Source organism: Mus caroli, unplaced genomic scaffold, assembly GCF_978045245.1.
Source record: "Mus caroli unplaced genomic scaffold, Mus_caroli_1 scaffold_10, whole genome shotgun sequence".
NCBI lineage: Eukaryota > Metazoa > Chordata > Mammalia > Rodentia > Muridae > Mus > Mus caroli.
The window spans coordinates 101,012,038-101,032,056 of NW_028227265.1; the positions used below are offsets into that span (position 1 = coordinate 101,012,038).

The 20,019-nt window shown below is 38.5% G+C and overlaps 1 protein-coding gene across 4 annotated transcripts in view; it reads left to right on the forward strand.

Moving 5' to 3' along the window:
• The window catches only part of Unc5d (unc-5 netrin receptor D), a 535,933-nt gene that overhangs the window by 96,434 nt on the left and 419,480 nt on the right, over positions 1–20,019 (forward strand). The window lies entirely within an intron of this gene.

Consider the following 20,019-nt stretch of genomic DNA (forward strand, 5'->3'; position numbering starts at 1 on the left):
GGAAAGTCCTTTTAGGCTGCATTATACCATATCCGGAGTGTATGTATCTCTCTCTCTCTCTCTCTGTGTCTGTGTTGCTTCTTTGAAAAGCTAACAGAGTTAAATTAATATGGTTTAACCATAAAGATCTGATCTAATCTAATCTAATCTAATTTAATATAATCACTTCCTCAAACCTTTACCTTTTAACACCATAGTCATATTAAGTTTCCATAGTCTTATACCATTAGTATGTGACTGTGAATTATAGTTATCTAGTTATCACACTTAATAGATGAATGTATGCTGTAAATAGATATGTTAAATTAATTTATATGATAGCATCTGGCTGGTCCAACAGTGGTTGTCATGATGGAGATACTGATAACCTGGTAATTATTCAGTTCATAATTTTGGGTGCCTCCAATATATATGTATGTATATGTGTATACACACACACACACACACAGAGAGAGAGAGAGAGAGAGAGAGAGAGAGAGAGAGAGACAGAGAGAGAGAGAGAGAGAGAGAGAGAGAGACAGAGACAGAGACAGAGACAGACAGACAGACAGACAGACAGACAGACTGTGGTGAATTCCTAGAGCCACCAATTTTCAGACTATGTTTGAAGCCCAAAAAAGCTAGAATCAGGAATCAGTGATGGAACATAGCAGTTGTAGTAACAGGATAGATGAGCTTATCAATGAGAGTGAGAACAAGTGGCGAAAAGATAAAAAAGTCCCTTCTTTCATCTCCTCTTCTCTGGGCTACCAATAGAAGGTGCTACCCATATTTAAGGTAGATCTCCCTACTTCAAATAATCTGATCAAAAACATCCCTCACACAAGTTCCCAATGGTTTGCCTTTTAGTTGATTCTAAAGCCATTCAACTTGACATGATTAACCATTACAGTGATTAAAGTCCTAATTAATGAAGATTGAGGGACTAATCATACTCCAACCATTTACCTCAAGGGTTTGCCTGTGAATGGAAAAGAATGGGCATATCTCTTACTAAGACATATATACCACTGGGAGAGTAAGAGAGTTTCTGTCTGTGTGTCCCTGTGTGTGTATGTGTGTGTCTATATCTTTGTATGTCTCTGTGTGTCTGTGTCTGTTTGTGTGTGTCTGTATATGTCTCTCTCTGTGTGTTTCATTTCTATGTGAAGCATACACTACGTTTTTAAACATTCAGTGTTCATTACAGAAGAATTAGAGAATTTCAGTAGCCAATCACTGAATAGTCACATTATGCAGCATTGAGGGGTAAAACTTATACAACACACAACTCTCCTGTGACCCACAGTGGGGGAGAGGGACATTGTGTTAAGGAAATTCACATTATTGTAGAACATCTTTCCCAGGTGACATCGCTATGGGAAGCCCTTTAAGCCAGAGTGTCCTACAGAGAGGTAGAACATCCCATGCTGCAGGGAAGTTCTATTAAACATAGGAAGCACACAACTCAGCAGATTTAGGAAGTCCCTGAAAATGTGGCCCCTCTCTCCTCAAGTTCACATGAGATATAAGCACTGCTTTGAGACTTCTCAGAGCAACCAGCTGAGCTCCCTGGAAGAAGCTCAGTGTAAAGGAGCTTCTTAGAAAAACTCTCTTACTTGTTACTATGCCTGCAGACTGTGCAGTGTGTTGTAGATCTCCATCTGAATGAGCTGTTACCCATGCATGCTAGGGTAGACTTTGGTGATGTATCTGTCACTGAGTCATATCTGCTCCTATAAGTAACTCCTCACCCTTTACCTGTAAGTGACCCCAATAAAATTTACTGGTTCACCCAGTAGGGTTTTGCTGGTATCCTTGCTTTGATTTTTTTGTTAGTCTCTGTGTACAATGAGTAGATCTGTGTTCACATCTCCCCAGGAAGCACGTTACATTGCATGCATCATGTGCAATAGAAGGTGATTTCTAAGTGCATAACTATGCCAGGGCCTGGCAAACACAGAAGTGGATGCTCACAGTCAGCTATTGGATGGATCACAGGACCCCCAATGGAGGAGCTAGAGAAAGTACCCAAGGAGCTAAAGGGATCTGCAACCCTATAGGTGGAGCAACAATATAAACTAACCAGTATCCCCAGAGCTCCTGTCTCTAGCTACATATGTATCAGAAGATGGCCTAGTCGGCCATCAGTTGAAAGAGAGGCCCTCTTGTCGTGCAAACTTTATATGCCTCAGTACAGGGGAACACCAGGGCCAAGAAGTGGGAGTGGGTGGGTAGGGGAGTGGGTGGGGGAGCGTGTGGGGGACTTTTGGGATAGCATTGGAAATGTAAATGAAATAAATACCCAATTAAACAAAAAGAAAGAAAGAAAGAAAGAAAGAAAGAAAGAAAGAAAGAAAGAAAGAAAGAAAGGATGAGCCGGGCAGTGGTGGTGCAAGCCTTTAATCCCAGCACTTGGGAGGCAGAGGCAGGCAGATTTCTGAGTTCAAGTCCAGCCTGGTCTACAAAGTGAGTTCCAGGATAGCCAGGGCTACACAGAGAAACCCTGTCTTGGAAAAACAGAAAAAGAAAGAAAGAAAGAAAGAAAGAAAGAAAGAAAGAAAGGAAGGAAGGAAGGAAGGAAGGAAGGAAGGAAGGAAGGAAGGAAAGAAAGAAAGAAAGAAAGAAAGGAAGGAAGAAAGGAAGAAAGGAAGAAAGGATGAAAGATGTGGTATGTCATCCTGTCTTCTGTTTGTATCTGCCACTGAATATTCTTTATCAATCACTCCTAAAAAAAAAAAAAAAAAAAAAAAAACATTCACATCTGCTGGTACAATCTCACCCTACCCTCTCATCTTTTCTGTTTACCTCTGTGTTTACAATGGATGAGAAAAATGAATGCAAAGCAAGCTGCTTCCCTCTTTACCAGGTTCTGGAGAGGAAGACACCACAAGGATGTATCTTTAGGTGCCTGGAACTAAGGAGAAGGTAGAGCGAGGAGGAGAAAAACTAACTACATCACATGTGCATGTTCACAGCACACCTTAGTTTTGTGTGACTGTTTGAGCCTCAGAATATATGATTTACTTTTATTTTAAGTAACTATATATGGACAGTCATCATTATTATTGCTTAGATTCAATTAAGATTACAATTTATTTGTCCAGTGTCCTATGACTGGATACATTGAGTATTTTCATGATTTCTTCTACTCTACTGTATGCCTGTTTTTAATTGATAACTTGATGATTTTCTCAGGATAGCTCTTAGAAGTCTAATTGCCAAGTCAGAGGTGGTACTTGTGAAGTGTTTTGATGCTTAAAGCCAGGTTATCTTCTAGAAGTATAACTGTTGTTTGTAACTAGGGCCTCAAAATTTCTTGATGTCACCATACTCTTTCTGTCTTTGCTTATGTGATTAGACAAATAATGGATTCCTTTAAACCATAGTGCATCTGAGTGCTTTTCATAAACACTCTTGTTACTTTATCTAGTCCCCTTTGAATTTCTTGAACGTTGTTTAGCTTCTTCGTAAGGAGTAAAAGAGTTTACACATTTGCTAGAGCTATTTCCCAAGGTGGCAACCCCCCCTTTTTTTCTTTAATATATTGAGCTTTCACATGTATGATGCTTGAAGAATTGTGTTTTCTGTGAACAAATCTTTGCCACAAGAGTCCTTTTTCCTTTGTGGCTCAGTAGCTCCCATGCTTTCAGCCTTAGCAACTTGTATATAATTGCTGTCTCAGGTCCATTATTTCTTATTTAGATCCTCAATAATGACAGGATGCATCTGGAAGTCTGTTTTGTGATTGTTTGTTTGACTGTTTGTTTGAATGTAAAGGAAGTTGTATTTGCTTTATAATTCTACAGAGGGAATGGGCCTTTATAAGTTTTTGCAGCTGAAAGCTATTAAAGTACACATGGATTTCACCAAGAGTCCAGCCTAATGTTATTATGTAAGATGTTCAGAGCAGCACTAAGAACTTCACAGAAGGCCTTGGCCATTGGCCATTAGTACAGTTAATTGTCATGAAAGATAGCAAGTTGACATGTCTCTGTTGGGATCTGAACATGTAGAGAAGAGTAAAATTGCTGTTTAAGATCAGGTTGTCTGTAGGAGAAGAGACTCTTCCAATGTAAAGCAACTGAAGGAGAATAAGTGGCAATGCCATCACTCGGCCACCTGCTTATCCTATATTGTGGCATAGTGGCAAGATGCTACTGTGTGCATCAGGGCAAGCTTGCTTCCTGATCAGTTTTCTACACACCAGGTAACAGGGTAAAGTTTGAGTACTGAGTCAAATGTATCACTAAGGTGGCATGGTCTTGACGTAAATGCAGACAGTCTTGCCTCCTTATTCATCTTCATTTCTGGTCCGGGTGATGATACTGTGTTACCTATAATACTGAGGTAGCTATGCAGGAACATAGTTTTATTTATGAGGAAGTTGGGAGTGCTTTAAATATTGTGAAAATGCTGACTGACGCATTGAGGATAATGATGCAGAAACAGTAGACTCTTTGTAAACTGTTTAATGGTAGCAATTTTCTAAATCAAAGCAATCTACCCTTCCCCGTTTTACAATTCATCTCTAAGAACTAGTCTCATAAATAGGTTTACAATGAGGTATCTTTGGCTTTTCTTGGTTACCTTGCATTCGGATGTTTCAAAACATTTATATTTTATCTTTCAATAAAAGGTGTGGTGTGGGGAAGGAAGAGGGATGTAGCAATTTGGTCAATCATAATGTCATTAGCAAGTAGAAAATTTATTTAAGAAAACTACAAGTTTAGGAAATGTGACCTGATTCCCCTTGTATCACTTAACATGTTTAACATGCTATGAAAGGATTGATGTCTCTGTATGTCTGCTTATGTGTAGAAAATAGTAATCTGTGTGTGCCGCTAGTCTATCGCATAATGGCTTTGCAGTAGTAAATGCCAAGGGGATTAAGAGGCCAAGTCAATTACCTTTAATGTTTCAAATATGGAAAAGTTTAATCTACATATTAACTTCTGCATTTTATAAATCATAGATATTTACTGAAAAGTGAATTTTTCCCTCCAAGTGTGAGCTGAAGAGAAGGTTTGTAATCTCATTACATGGGATTGTAGCCAGTGGTGTTTGCATCTCTTGTCTGCTTTTGTTTCTGACCTGCTGTGCCTTTCTTTAATGAGTTTCTTCGGGAATTTTCTATGGCCTCCTTTGCATACATCAAAAGAGAAAATGGATAACACACACACACACACACACACACACACACATAGTGGAAATATGAGCAAAAAATGCCTTATGGAAAAATGGGAGGCTTCCCCAAGGATCCAGGAAAGAAACTCCCTGTATCAGGTCTGCTTGCCATGAAAAACCTTTTCAAATAATGAGAATTCTGTTGTTCTTATCTTTGAGCACGTTTAGATAGCAGTCCCAATGACAGTAAACTGTCTCTCATGTCATTTCCATTTCATTTAAGGCAACAAATCTCATTCAGGAAAGTAAGCATCCTTTTCAGTAGGTTAGCAATGGAGGGAGAGTTAGCACAGTCCTGGGCTCAGAAGTGTAATATGCCAGCCTTACATCTCTGGGACTTGGCTATAAACTTTTATTTTAAATGTACTGCATGCTCACAAAAATTTAGAGGATATGAAACACATTAGAATTTTTTTAAATCTCAGACACTGAATAAAAACTCATGCATGAAAGTGCCTAATAAAAAGGATAATGTCCAAAGTGAGGAACGGAAATTTTATGATTCTAATAGAGACCTGACAGGTTAAAAAAAAAAGTTGAAAGTTAAAAGGCAGATCATCTTTTTTTTTTTTTTTTTTCCCGAGGAGTGTCTCCCACCAGTGGAAACACAAAGATCTGTATGCTTCATTGCTGTGGTCCCAGGGATTCCTGGCCTTTCAGGTCATGTATATTTTCTCTGACAGAATCCTAAGTCATGTTAAGCTGATGAAGTCTATGATGGTGAAGATATATTTTTTTTCCTCCTTAGAGATCAGAAATTCTATCCTTTACCTGATGCTTTGTTTCTGCTTTGTATATTCCCCCGCGCAAAAGAGAAATGAACTCTAGCTTCGAGGAAGTAGGGCATTGTGTGAGTAGTAGAAGCCAAGGTATTGTGACGGAGAAAAGCAGAGCCTGTCCCAAGAGCTGTATGCAAACTGTCTTCCCTTTGTGTAGATTTGTGTGCTAGACTTGAGGTTATGAACAGGATCTAACTAAATACAGATTTATATAAACGTAAGGGAAACTGGTTAGGAATGCCCAAACTTTCCCAGGAACCTTCAGAGGAGTTAGGGGATGCCATAAGTCTAATATCTCAGTATGGATCTCCATCTTTCAATGTTTGGGTTACTTCTTTTGTTTCCCCATACACAGCTATATGTCAGTACATGGACTATATAGTTGGAAAGGGTTTAAATTTCAGAACAAAATGGAAAAGTAATGTTAAAGAGACTTGTCAATGAACATTTCAGAAAAGAAATGCTATGAAATGGATACACTGCTCCATAAACAAATGTCCTCTGTGTGTGTGTGTGTGTGTGTGTGTGTGTAAGTTGTGTATGTACACATAGTTATGTGGTATTTGCATGTATATATGTTTATTGTTTTAAGGCTTTTTGATGCATAAAGTACTATAATCAATCACTTTAAGCCCAAATATATAACATATGATACAACTAAAATTAGAAAATTTTGGAACATGTCTTTGAATATACAATATAGTCAGCCTTTCACTTCTACTAACTATACTAGGATGTAATTGCTCTAAATGCTAATACCTTTGTTACAGCATTAATTCATTGATCCTTCTGATTGGGTCTATTCCCTTTATTGCTCTTTATCATGTGCATCTTATTTTGTTCTGTCTAATCCCCATATGTCATATGTTGGTATACACATCAGGGGGGTTCTCTTCCTGTGTATGCTTTTGTAAAATCACTCTGGTCCTTGTTAGGGGAACACAATGCAATTATGCTGACAAGATGATGTATCTATTAGCTCACAATGGCCACTGTTCATTAGGGCTATTATAGCTTAGCAATTATGTTATAAAATTTAAAAAATACAAGAGAGAAATACTCTTTATCATTAAAAGGATAGTGAAAGACATCTAAAATGAAGTTGGAGTCCTTCAGTGTAAATATGGTCAAGAGACCATATTAATTACCAGGTTAAATTTGGAACAGAATTCAGTTCTTTGTGGCTCTGTGCCCATAGTCCATTCCACGAATAGCCACTATGGAAGGTCTTGAAAAAGTAGTCACACCATCTGTGCAATGAGTTTTATAGGATATATATCTATCAATCCTCCTTGGGGGTGGGGTTTCATGCCTAACATACATTTTGTTGTCATTTTGTTTCTTTCAGACATTCGTTGCACACTTAATGCACACGTGTTATATACCACAGATCTTTAGAGGATAGTTAAGTAAAAGTAAATCATGAGTCACTTGTCATTGAGATATGCTTCAAGACTGCATCACTAGATGCCTGCGTTATTGAGCATTGTAAAGTACTCTCATCCACATGCCTGTGAAACAACCTATCACACATTCATTCTCTATTGTATAGCTTACGGCTCATGAACTACATACATCTGTACAACATTTTGCTGTTTTCTATATTATAAGCAGTTGCAACAACTATAATTATATGGCTGATGAGTGATAGGAATTTGGGATTCTATCAGTATATATTGCGACCCTTACTATGTATGTATGTGCTGTATTCTTGGTCATAGTATCATTGTTGGCTGCATATTTCTAAATGCTTCATTATGGCTAGCCTGCATGCTTTATAAATTACTAAGAATGTAACTGGTTTCAGTTTCTCCTTACTAAGCTTAACGCTTGTTCTCTTGAGCTTGGGATTAGGTTTGAATTTGGTTGGAAGTATTTGAATAGTATCAGAAAAAGATGACAGAAATCCAAAACATACTTATTTGCTAAGTCTACTGCTGTGAGCCTTGATATGCTAATATATAGGAATGATAGAAAGTGACTTGGGCTTCCAGATGGGTGTACTTTGAACTTTATGATAGTACTCTTAATTATTAATCCTTAAATAATGACAACAAGTTTCTAGAACATTCCATTGAGATAATATTGACCTCTTTAAAATTCAGTTGCAATTTATTTATTCAGTATGGCCAATAATGTGGCATAAATCTGACTGAGGAAGTATTCTTGGGACCACTGAACACATAATAGAGCTTGTGATCAGGAACGATGTACCAAGGAGGAGCTGAGTACAAAGAAATACAAGGCTTTGTTTCCTATGACTGTGTTTGAATTTTCTGAAATTACAACAGTAATGTGTCTCTTCTCAGTTGAAATAGAATAAGATGGAGAGATTTAAATGCAAAGCTGGTTGTTTTTTCCCACCCTACTTTGTGACTTCCCTTCTACTGAAGACATCTTGTTCATTTTTACATCTTTTTAATTGCTTTTGCAAATATTTGAATTGACTTAAATTTCCATGTCATTGGTGATTTTTTTTAGCACAACAAAATCATTATATACATTTGTCTGTATCTTTCCATATTTTGAAACAAAGAATATGTGGTGAAAAGAACAATTTGTAAGTGAAAAATGGAGAGAGAAAGAGAGAGAGAGAGAGAGAGAGAGAGAGAGAGAGAGAGAGAGAGAGAGAGAGAGAGAGATAGAGAGAGACAGCAAACAGGAGTGTGTCTGATTTTGTCAGACAGGGTGGGGAAACATGTTCAGTGTTTATGAACACCAATGGTCTATACTGATCCAGATGGGGACATTAACAAGCAACTTTAACCTCCCTCTCTCCACAGAAGAAAGACATACAGGTGGTATTCCGGTCCTTGTGTCTACATAGGAAAATCAGTGGATGTTACATTGTGTAAGAGCAGGAATCTTCAAGACAATAGAAATGTTTCTTCACCATCAGAATGGCCTACATTAAAAATTCTGAAGCTTCCAGAAATTGAGGACTGCAAGAAAGCGAGCATTTTATCTCACAGTATCAAGTGAATCTATTTGAAAAAATTATTTTATATCTATCAAAGTTGATGAAGATGTGTATTTCCTAAACCTCAAGCTGCCGTACTGGGAATACACTCTAGACCTGATCTAAAGTACTAATCTACTTTAGACCTAAGCCATTCAGATCATTTCAGAACCACTTTAGTGTCTGAAAAAGTATAAATACCTCCCAAGCCTTTGCTCACACGAGCTCATACATTGCCACTGACCAACAATCAGAAAGTAGTTATGTTTAGAAAGAATGAAACAAGCTTACTAATGTAGCCATGAATGTTTGCTCCTAAGAGGCTTGTTACAAAACAAAAGAAAATATTAAAAATCATGACATTGTTTCAAACTTTGGTGAATCCCCCAAAATTTACTTTTCAAGGAAATGGTTCTTACATTGTTAGCTTGCATGTTTGTCATGGCCTTTCTCCTTTGGTTCTGCTCTGTTGTGTGCCTGACAAAGGAAGGAGTAACTTTGTTGCGGGAAATATTAAAGAAGAACCATCAAGTTTCTGCACTCCATCCAGCTACTCTTTGCCCTCTAACTGTCAGGGGGACTGGATCTCCCAAGTTCTGTTCACTGCCACGCCAGCCCCACACAAAGACCATCCACACCCTGGTCAGCCACCACAACATCTAGCAAACCGGTAAAACCAAAACTTTACAAGCTAATAATTAACCAGTCAGATTTATCTATCAATAAATTCTCAATTCACAAGATGCCAATACAATAATTTCAAAACCAATTGATAATGATAAAAGCTGCCCACCTAGATCAGACAAGTTATCCCAATTATTCTGTCCTGTATTTTATCATATCTACCTATGGCTATTTAAAGCCATGCTGGTTCAGGATCTTCTTCCTGTGTGTACTCCATCTTGCTTTTTTTCTCCCCTCTCTCTTGAGATGCTGTCTGTCTCTGCAACTCTTTACTCTGCCTCCCTTTTCCCTGTCCAATCACAGGCCTCCTGCTGCACTAATACTTTAATGTAATCAGACAGGGGAAATCCTGACACACATCTTAAAAATCTTTTCAGATACTTATGATATTTTTTAGACACAGAGCTGAAACTTCAAAGATGGCAGCATTTCCAAGTACAGGGGGCATATTGAATATGGAGCCATGTGAAAGAATGTTGACATGAATATGGAGTCTAAAACCATGTGATAGACTAATAACAACCCCCCCTCATTAAACAGCATTGTCTATTCATCTTTATCCATTCATAATTTTATAATATTAAGAAAAATCCAGGTAGAAAAGATTGGTTTGCTGCAGTATATATATCTTCCAAATGCTGGCATACTTCACACAGCTGCACGATGATCATGTCCAGTAATATCACAGCTGAATTTCTCTGGAAAGTCTCAACAGTAGGAAACTCTAGAGTGGCAAGTTTATTTTCTAAAAATCTGACTTTAAACTATAATCACATATTTTATCACTGGCAAAGAACTTTGTTAGTGCCTTGTTTGTAGTGTCAGTCTGAGGATTGAGCCCAGAGCCTAGTACCACAGCCCTTATTTTATGCTCAGCCCCCTTGATATTTTTAAGGAAGGGCCTGCTAAGTACCTTTGGTGTTTTTCTATAATTTATCATTTTCTATACTTCTTAGTCACTTGACATAAAATTTATTTTACAAAATACAATCCACACTGAGCATGTAACTTTTTCTTTTAATAGCTTTTTCTCAAAATCACCATTGCCTATTCAATTTGCAGCAGAATGGCTTCATGCCTAATGTCTGCAACTAAACCAATGTCCTCAAAGGTGCAGGTGTTGAAAGTATATTTTTAGTTGTTACATTTTTTTTGAGAATTTAATATAAGAGTGCTATATGATATCATTATCTCCTCTCTGTTTTTTTTGAAATTCCCTTCTGTCTAGCCTTTTCAACTTCATTGCTTTTTATTCCTTACTTATTATTGTTACATGTATGTTATATATTGTTACATGCACACATATAAACATATGTGCATTCATAAACACCACCTGCTGAGCTCATTCAATACTGCTCATATATATGTATGTATATATATATATATATACATACATACATATGTGTGTGTGTGTGTGTGTGTGTGTGTGTGTGTGTGTGTGTGTGTGTTCAGAACTGACTAATTGGGATTGAATGATCACAGAGTTCATCGCTGAAGAAGACTGTCTCAGTAACCATCAATTGCTTCCCTTCGTCAATGGGGTGGGGCTTTGTGAGATCTTTCTTGTCCATATTGGAATATCAGTTGTTGAAGTTACCTTTCAGGTATTGTTCATAGAAATATGTTGTTGAGATTTCATGGATGGCTTCGTCATATATAGAAGATCCTATCTCTTAGCAGATACCCTGGTCTTCTGGTCCTTCTGAGTTTTCTGACTTCTCTTCTGTGATGCTCCCTGAGCCTTTGGTATGAAGATTATATTGTACATGTAATAACTATGGAAGACCACTCCACAGGCAGGTGTCCTCTATATTTTAACCTGGTGTGGCTTTCTGTAAAGCTCTCTATCTCCTGCACAGAGAGAAGTCCTTGATGAGGGATGAAATCTACATATATATCAACTGTGATCATGTTTTATTTCTCTACTATCAGGAAATAGGTGTTTATTGCTTGGATATCAGAGAGTCTGGCAGTCTGCATTTATAACAGCAGTCCTAGAAAGACATACATATTTGTACCCAGGTGCTATGTACAGAATGTTTACCAGTTCATCATAGGTAACAGAAGGACACTTGGGTGAAATTCAGATATCTTTGCACTGAGGATGAATCAATTGGATTACTGTCTTCTAATGGTGGTCTTGGCTTAGGAACCTATAATGGTAGATGGATAGGAAGAAAACAAATGATTACAGTCATCTGATGGCCCTATTAACTCATGCTTCCATGGTGTGTTGTCTTTTTTCTTATTTACATGCATATTTAATACATCTCACAAAAAGTTGGTACTAAGTATATGTTTAGTGCCTTAGCTATTTCTATTAGTAAGTTTAAAAATATATGCAGAACAAGGGTCAGTGAGACAGCTTCTTGAACGAAGGTACTTGCTACCAAGTGTGATGACTTCCTTGTGACCCTGGGATCTTACATGGTGGAAGGAAAACACCTACTCCTTCAAGTTGTCCTCTCAATACGTAAATCCATGCTGTGATGTAAGGCATCCTCAAACCACTTTCTAAAATATTTTTTAAAATGAAAAATAATGTACAAAACTCAAACACCCAGAGAATACCGAAGGGTAAGGTGTTTGAATCCTTTGCAACTTCAAAATTTTAAAACCGCTTTCTAGTTTTAATATTGACACAAAAAAATTATGTTAGACTTGTTCTGATGATTGTTTTGTACATAATTACCAAGAATCAGCCAAATTTCCTATCTTTTGTCCCTGCCAAATCTCGGCAGAAGTGCACTCTCGGTGCATTAAATGGGGAAATGGGAAGAATCTCTCTACGAAGCTGTGTGCAAACATGCTGTCTCAATGTTTTTGCTTTCCTTTTGATTTCCAATCTGTGCACTCTCTTCTTTCATGCCTATCAAGTGCTGCAGATTGTTGCAGTTTGTATTGTTCTGAGCACAATCTCTTATCTTCATAAAGTAGGCTGTGTTTTTGTTTTCGTTAGTGGGAAATATCTTTAAGATTAATCTAAACATTTATTTCAAAAAGACACCGGTTAAAAGTTACCTGTTATTTCCAGTGACGTTACCTTTACTGTCTTTAGACAATGGTGTGTGTGTTTGTGTGTGTGTGTGGTGTGTGTGTGTGTGTTCACATGCGCCAATGCCTTTGCGGGTGCTTGTGTGTTTGTCTCTGCTTAAAAGCCTTATAAACTCCAACGTATAAAAATTATCATAAATATGCCTATACTTTTGATGGCTGAAAGTTAGATGTAGGATTCTCAGTGTAGGCCAATACTTTTCATAGATATATCACTTTCTTTTTGCATTTTATTTAAAAGCATTTTCCTCAATTTATTTGGGTTTTTGTATCCTCACAATAGTGTGTTTTATAAGTACACGTAGAAATAATTTTACTTTTTATGAAAAGCGTTAATACAGAAATGTCATTATCAAGCATTCGGTGGTTAGAAATAATAAATATTGGAAGAAGTGGTGAAAATCACGCTCTCCAGGCTTGTAGTCATTGGCAACTATCTGAACCTTTTGTTGGTTTTACAAAGGAAGTAAGATGGGTGTGTAATTGGACTTGCATGTTTACATTATCAACAGTTTAGAAAAATAGACACATTATTTCTCTTCTACAGTCCATTTTTTCATGGAAGGCATTTTCTAATAATTCTAAAGTTGAGGAAAATGGAATTAGTAAATTTCCAACTTTAAAAAAATTATATGTATGCTGTGAATTTTTTTGTTCATTTTCTGAACCCTGTTTTTATTTTAGTTAAACCACACAAAGGAGTTTACTTTCATAATGATTGACACACTGTGTATAATGTGAAACTTGAGTAATCACATGCAATTTTTAAATTAAAAGTTGCCCATAAATACCTAAGAGCACACAACTGGGAAGATGCACATAGGTAGCAACCAGATTTCAGGATTTAAGATTTTTAAGTTGATCCAGTTAATCAATTTTGGTTTTAGCCTTTACACCAACTATTTACTGCATATATGATTATAAAGCATTGAAAATGCTTCCTATATAAAAAATGATAGAGAAATTTTAAATGTTATTTGTCTTAGTCAGGGTTTCTATTCCTGCACAAACATCATGACCAAGAAGCAAGTTGGGGAGGAAAGGGTTTATTTGGCTTACACTTCCATACTGCTGTTCATCACCAAAGGAAGTCAGGACTGAAACTCAAGCAGGTCAGGAAGCAGGAGCTGGTGAAGAGGTCATGGAGGGATGTTCTTTACTGGCTTGCTTCCCCTGGCTTGCTCAGCCTGCTCTCTTATCAAACCAAGACTACCAGCCCAGGGATGATCCCACCCACAAGGGGCCTTTCCCCCTTGATCACTAATTGAGAAAATGCCTTACAGTTGGTTTTCATGGAGGCATTTCCTCAACTGAAGCTCCTTTCTCTGTGGTAACTCCAGCTGTGTCAAGTTGACACAAAACTAGCCAGTACATTATTGAAAAGAAAAGCAATGTTTATGTTTATTGTATTATGAATATGTTGAAACAGATATTTCTAGAGATAAATTAGTCATTAATAAAATCTTAGACATAAAGATTTTTCTCAATGATTGTGCCTCTCAATAATATTCAAATGTCTGATACTGTTTTTCCTTGAGTGGAGTCGAGTGGACACTTACACGCACGTATATCCTCTCTCCGGGCTTTACATCTGTCACTAGAAATTAGGAGCTATTGAAGAAGTTTGATGAGGTTGGTTGCATTTAAAAATTTCACACAACAAAAGCTACCAATAAACAATTTTAGAATACATTCTTAAAAACTTAAACTTGGAACTTCTGTCACAGGCAGAGGACCATTGTCTATAAAATAAATAATTCATAAGAAAACTGAGAAGACAGAGACTGATAGCTCAGGAGGGAAATAGAGAAGGTATATGACTTTTAAATTCACAATATAGTCAGCATGAATGGCTGTTACATGTAGATGGTAAGCAGTGAATTATGGAATAAAACACATGCAAACCAACCCAGACCTTCACCCCTTTAAATTACGAAAGTGCATAACCTTAATGTGACGATTCTAGTCTCTAAGGATAAAATCAGCCATCACATTTCGGGATGTAACAAGTTCTGTGCAGTGGAAATCGGAGATGATTAGCTGAATCGTGACCTATATAACTTTTGATCTGGGAGTTTCACATCATGGAAATGCTTCCCGTATTGAACAGTTGGAAACTAGTGAAGAATGAGGTCCCTGAGCCAAGCACTATTGCTAAGGGAAATGGATTTCAGTATCCTGGTGTTTGTCAGGAGGTACTGGTTTAAGGGAGAGTGCTGTGGTGCATATCATTGCTCTAAAAGTAATATGTTTATAGGCATTACTATTAAGAAAAAACAAATATATTGAAAAGGGAGGCATATTATATAATAATCATGTAGAAAATGGAAAAGCAACACCCAGATAAAGGCACTCACTCTTTATATATAAAATGTACATATGTTTAGATAGATAGGTAAAGCCTAGTTTTTTAATAATATTTACATGAAAACCAATGTGTTTTCATTCTGCATGTACTGGAGGAAGTATTTCTAGAGATATGTGCAGGAAATTGATAGTAGTTGCTGCCTCCAGGGCTGGGGGGAGTCAGAGTGGATGGAGATAAGGCTGGGAGGTTGACTTTTCTCTCTGCACTTTACAAAGCTTAGAGTTTGAATAATGTGAATACATTACTAAGCCCAAGAGTCAATGAAATCTATATTTAAAATGCAATTTGTGCAACATCTTAATATGACTGCCCATAGTAGTTTATTTTGGGTAATATTTGGCAAGGGAGTTTGTATCAAACATAGGCAAATGTATTAGAATTACAAATTACTAGTTTTGTTTTTATTGCTTTAAAAATTTTTTTTCTGGTATCACGCTACAAAGAAAGATAGTGGCATACATGATATTTCTTTACATACATATGTGGTCTTTCTTATCCCCTCTTGTTTTATTTGATTTATTAAGCAAATCTGAAATAATATTCAAATGTGTGAGAATTGTTTCTCCTAAAAAGTTTCATGTGGGAATTTTCATGTTTACCATGTCGTTAATAGGCACTTAAGGTTGGCATCTTATGAGGTGTTGACAGAGAGGTCCTGTGAATCTAGTCTCGGGAACTCTTTCATGTGGATTACCAAGCTTTGCCTTTCTATCATGTATATGTCATCTTGCTTAATATACATATGACCTACCTTTACTCTCACTTGGGTGTATTAGAGATGTTCTCCCAAAACCATGAAAGTAGGTACGTACTTACATCTCTCAAAACATGACCTTGTCCTCTTATTTCACCTAAAATTTTATCCTACTTACCCTTTATTCCATAACTACCTGGTGACTTGTTACCTTAAAAGGGCCATTGTACACAGTGTGATGGCGCCAGGCTCCTTATAAGTCTTCCATGGGACTTTGTTGTCATAACATGAACAAGTGTTCCTAGAGAGGAAGCAGGCGCTATTTAGTGACTTGTGTCTCTATTGTGACATATGCAAAGGCATATGCCTTTCTACCATTATCCATAGGTCATATGTCTAGAGTCTACTCAGAGTCAAAGGGTGAAAATAGAAACCATTCTACATTTTATTGCAGGGTGTTGGGAACAAAAAAAAAGTGGGGGCTGTGAGACTCTGTAGAAGGGGAGGATATGGCCCACGTCCAGCTAGAGTTTCTGTGCTCTAGGCAGGTGGACACAGACATAGTGGGGGGGGGGTGCTGTGTCTGCCAGACGCTTACCACTCAGCCCCGAGTGGGCATCTGACCCACTTCGTAGAAGGGGCAGCCTCCGACCTGGGGACCTCAGGGTCACACCGTGGGTATGGGAGAGAGGGATAAGGGGAGAGGTTTCCAAGACTGACCAGAGTGCACAGCAGATCTTGATAGAGCAGAGACTCTCTGTGGTTTAAGAGCTTTATTATAGAAATGCAGGGGGAAAGAGAGAAGGGAGAGAGGGGGGCTAGAGAGAAAGAGAATAAGAGGGGGAGAGAGGAGAGGAGGAGAGGAGAGGGGAGGAGAGGAGAGGAGAGGAGGAGAGGGGAGGGGAGGGGAGGAGGGGAGGGGAGGAGAGGAGAAGACAAAGGAGAGAGGAGAGAAGACAAAGAGAGGGAAGAGAGAGGGTGAGACAAGAGCGAGCAAGAAGTGAGAGAGTGAGGTGGGGGCTGAACACTCCTTTTATGGTCTTCACTGTTGCTAGGTAACTAGGGAGGAATTTAGCTTGAAGGTCAGAAGCTTAGGCCATTGTCTATGTGACTACTGACCATGCTTCTCTTGTTTGGGCTGGGGGGGGGCAGTAACTTAGGCAGGGGCCAGAGTTCCAGGAGCATGAGGGTACACCTACAGTGTCATGTAGGTGAATTATCACCACCAGGGTTCAGACCTCAGCTTGACTGGGGACCAGCCTGCAATTCCCCACAGCAGGGTACTTAAGAAGTGAAGACTAGGCTCTGTGAAGACTAGGCTCTCACCATGCAAGGAAGGCACCCAAGGCTCCTGGATTATGGATGGCTAGCCCTGTGTTAAGAGACAAGGTGTCCTCTTTATGTCTTATCTAGTCATAGGTGTTTTATTAACTTCTGGCACAATGCAATGAGACCTGCCCAGTCAACAGTGCATGAGGCTAGCTCTGCATCTTGCTGGTTCTTATTTCTAAGCACAAGGAGCTTCGGGAATAAGATGCACACTGAGTATGCTACCTATGTAAATGAATAATGATTACAGGGTCTCTTCTTAAACTCCTGTGAGTATTGCCAACTCCATTCTGTCCTGCAGCGACTACTACTGCTTTGAGGCTTGTTAGTTTATGCCTAGTGTACCCATGGCCTCCTGCTGGAGATTTTGGGTGTTTCTTCTAATCCATTTTTTCACATTACAGCTGAAAGATGACAACCTTAAAGTGAAAAATAAAATCTGATGATGTGATTTTCCTCTGAAATTTCTTTAATTAGTGGGACCATCACTATCAGGCTGCATACGGGGATCCCATGAGATCCAAGGGGCTCTGGCCTGGCTGGAGCAGCCAAAGAGTTGCAGCTCTCTGTGAGGCTGTCACTGTCCGAGTTGGTGGCATGTGACAGGTGGCAGGCCCCAGTGGGCCAATCTGAGCCAAGGTCTGTGCTACCAAGCAGGATGCGGCTGTGATAGTCTCCAGCACCCAACTTTTTGGGCCAGGACAAGGACCAGCAACAAAGGCTTCAGGAGAGAATTTTCTTCCCTGGAGTGTTACAGGTCAATAAGACAAGAACTCTCTGATGATCTTTAGCAAAATAACTCCTGAACTTTATTCCTTGTGGATAGGACCTTATAAACATTTTGGGGTGGGGTGGGGTGGGGTGGGATCTAAAACCAGATGCTTTCTATTGGCTTGGTCTGAGATGTTAGGGATGGCTTATCTGCATGTGAAAGGACTTCAGGTATTGTCCCTCTGTGACTGAATGTCACAGTCCTCTTAATGGGATTTCATGGTCATATGTTCCAAGACCTGGTCAGGAGTACATTTAAGCACCTACTATTCTCAAGTATGAGAATTGCTAGGGTACCAGAATCTGTTCAACTTTACCAGGTTGATGGTCTGGTAGCATGGTTCACTGCCCCACATGTTACCAGCTGAATAAAATCACACAGCAAACATCTCTGTACAGGGTGGCTGTTGCTTATTCTAGATTTTTTTTAACCTTCTCTGTTTTCACTTATGCTGTTCCAACTATGTCCCCTAACTTTATTTCCATAATATACTTATATAATTTTCATTTTTCTTCATATATTTGTTCATTACACACTGTCTGGTTGCATAAGCCTCCCCTCCCCTCTTTACAATTAAGTTTATTTGGGGTGTGTGTGTGTGCCTGCCTGCATGCATGTGTTTATGTGTGCATGCATGTGAGTGTACATGCATGTGTATATGTGTGTATGTGCATTCATATATGCCATGGCAAACTTAAAGATATCAGAGGAAAACTTGTAGGAGTTACTTCTCTCCTCCCACTATGTTAGTCATAGAGATCAAACTTGGATTTTCTGGCTTTGTAGCAGTTGCCTGTTCCCATTTCTCCATCTCTCCTACCCTTTTAACAACTACTACACAACTACTTCTGCTACTGCTGTTGCTTCTTCTTCTTCGCCTCCTCCATCTCCTCCTACTACTCTTCTTCCTGGTCCTCCTCCTTTTTCTTTTTCTTGTTTTGATTTTTGTGTTTTTTTTTTGTTTGTTTGTTGTTGTTATTTTGTTTTTCAAGACAGAGCTTCTCTGTATAGGCCTGGTTATCCTGGAGTTCATTCTGTCTTGCGCTTAGCTATCCTACCTACCTCTACCTCCTAAGTAGATCCACCACTACCACCCAGTCCCTTTTAACTTCTTTAACTCTTGCTACTTTCTAGGTTTCATTATGACAAAGAATTCCTTCCAGGGTCTGCCCTTGGATTTACCATGGATTCCCAGGCACTTTTATGCACCCTTTCTCACCATCGTCTTCCCTTCTTAGTAAATGTTCCTGGATATTGCTGTATTAGGCTTGCGTATTTCCTGGTGTTTGTCTTTTCTTAGACTGGAACCATAAGGAAGAGAGGCTGGGTTGTGTATTGCACAGCCTCTTTCTAAAACAGTACTTGGTGCTTCCCAAGTGTTGGAAGATCACTAGATGAATTAAGACCCTGTGGAAGGGGAGGATATTGCCCACGTCCAGCCAGTTAATAGACAATTCACCTTAGCTAATGATTTTTTGACTCAAGCACTTTTACCTGGTTTCATTGAGAACTTGTAAACAACAAACAGGAACTTGCTTCTTCCTCTTGATTTCCTCCCCTCCATTGATTTTTACCATCTTAGTAATCATATATTCTAGCAAACAAGGGTTCAATGTGAGCAGCTCTAGATGAACATTACTATAATTTATAACAACATCTTTTACTATTTTTATCTCTAATAGAAGATCGGTTTTTCTTTCAACTCTATGTTTTTGTGTACTAACTCAAGAGTTTTAGAGCAAGTGTCTTACATGTTTAAATCACAGTCTAATGCTGATCCTGTACCTTAAGAAATTTTATACCAAGAATTCTTGAGGTGTAGACATAGTCATTTCAGCTGTTTGGGAAACTCTAACAGGTAGATCACCTTCAAAGGCTGCTTGGGCAACTTGTTGAGAATTGATATTAAAAATGTAAAAGGAGGTTCTTCCAAAGTGGCTTAGTTGGATGAATGCTTGACAAACATGTATGGAGATTTGAATTTGGTCCCCAGAAATTGTGTAAAATGTCAAGCCTAGTGGTGCTTGCTTGTACTGCCAGCTCTGTGGTGGCAATGACAGGCAGAGCTCATAAGGTCATTGGCCACCCAGAATCAGTAAATCTCAGTTTCAATCGAAAGTCCCTGTGGTAGATTGAATGAGAATAGCTCCCAGAGGCTCATATATTGTGATGGTTGTTCCATAGTGGGCGGAACTATTTGGGACAGTTCTGCTG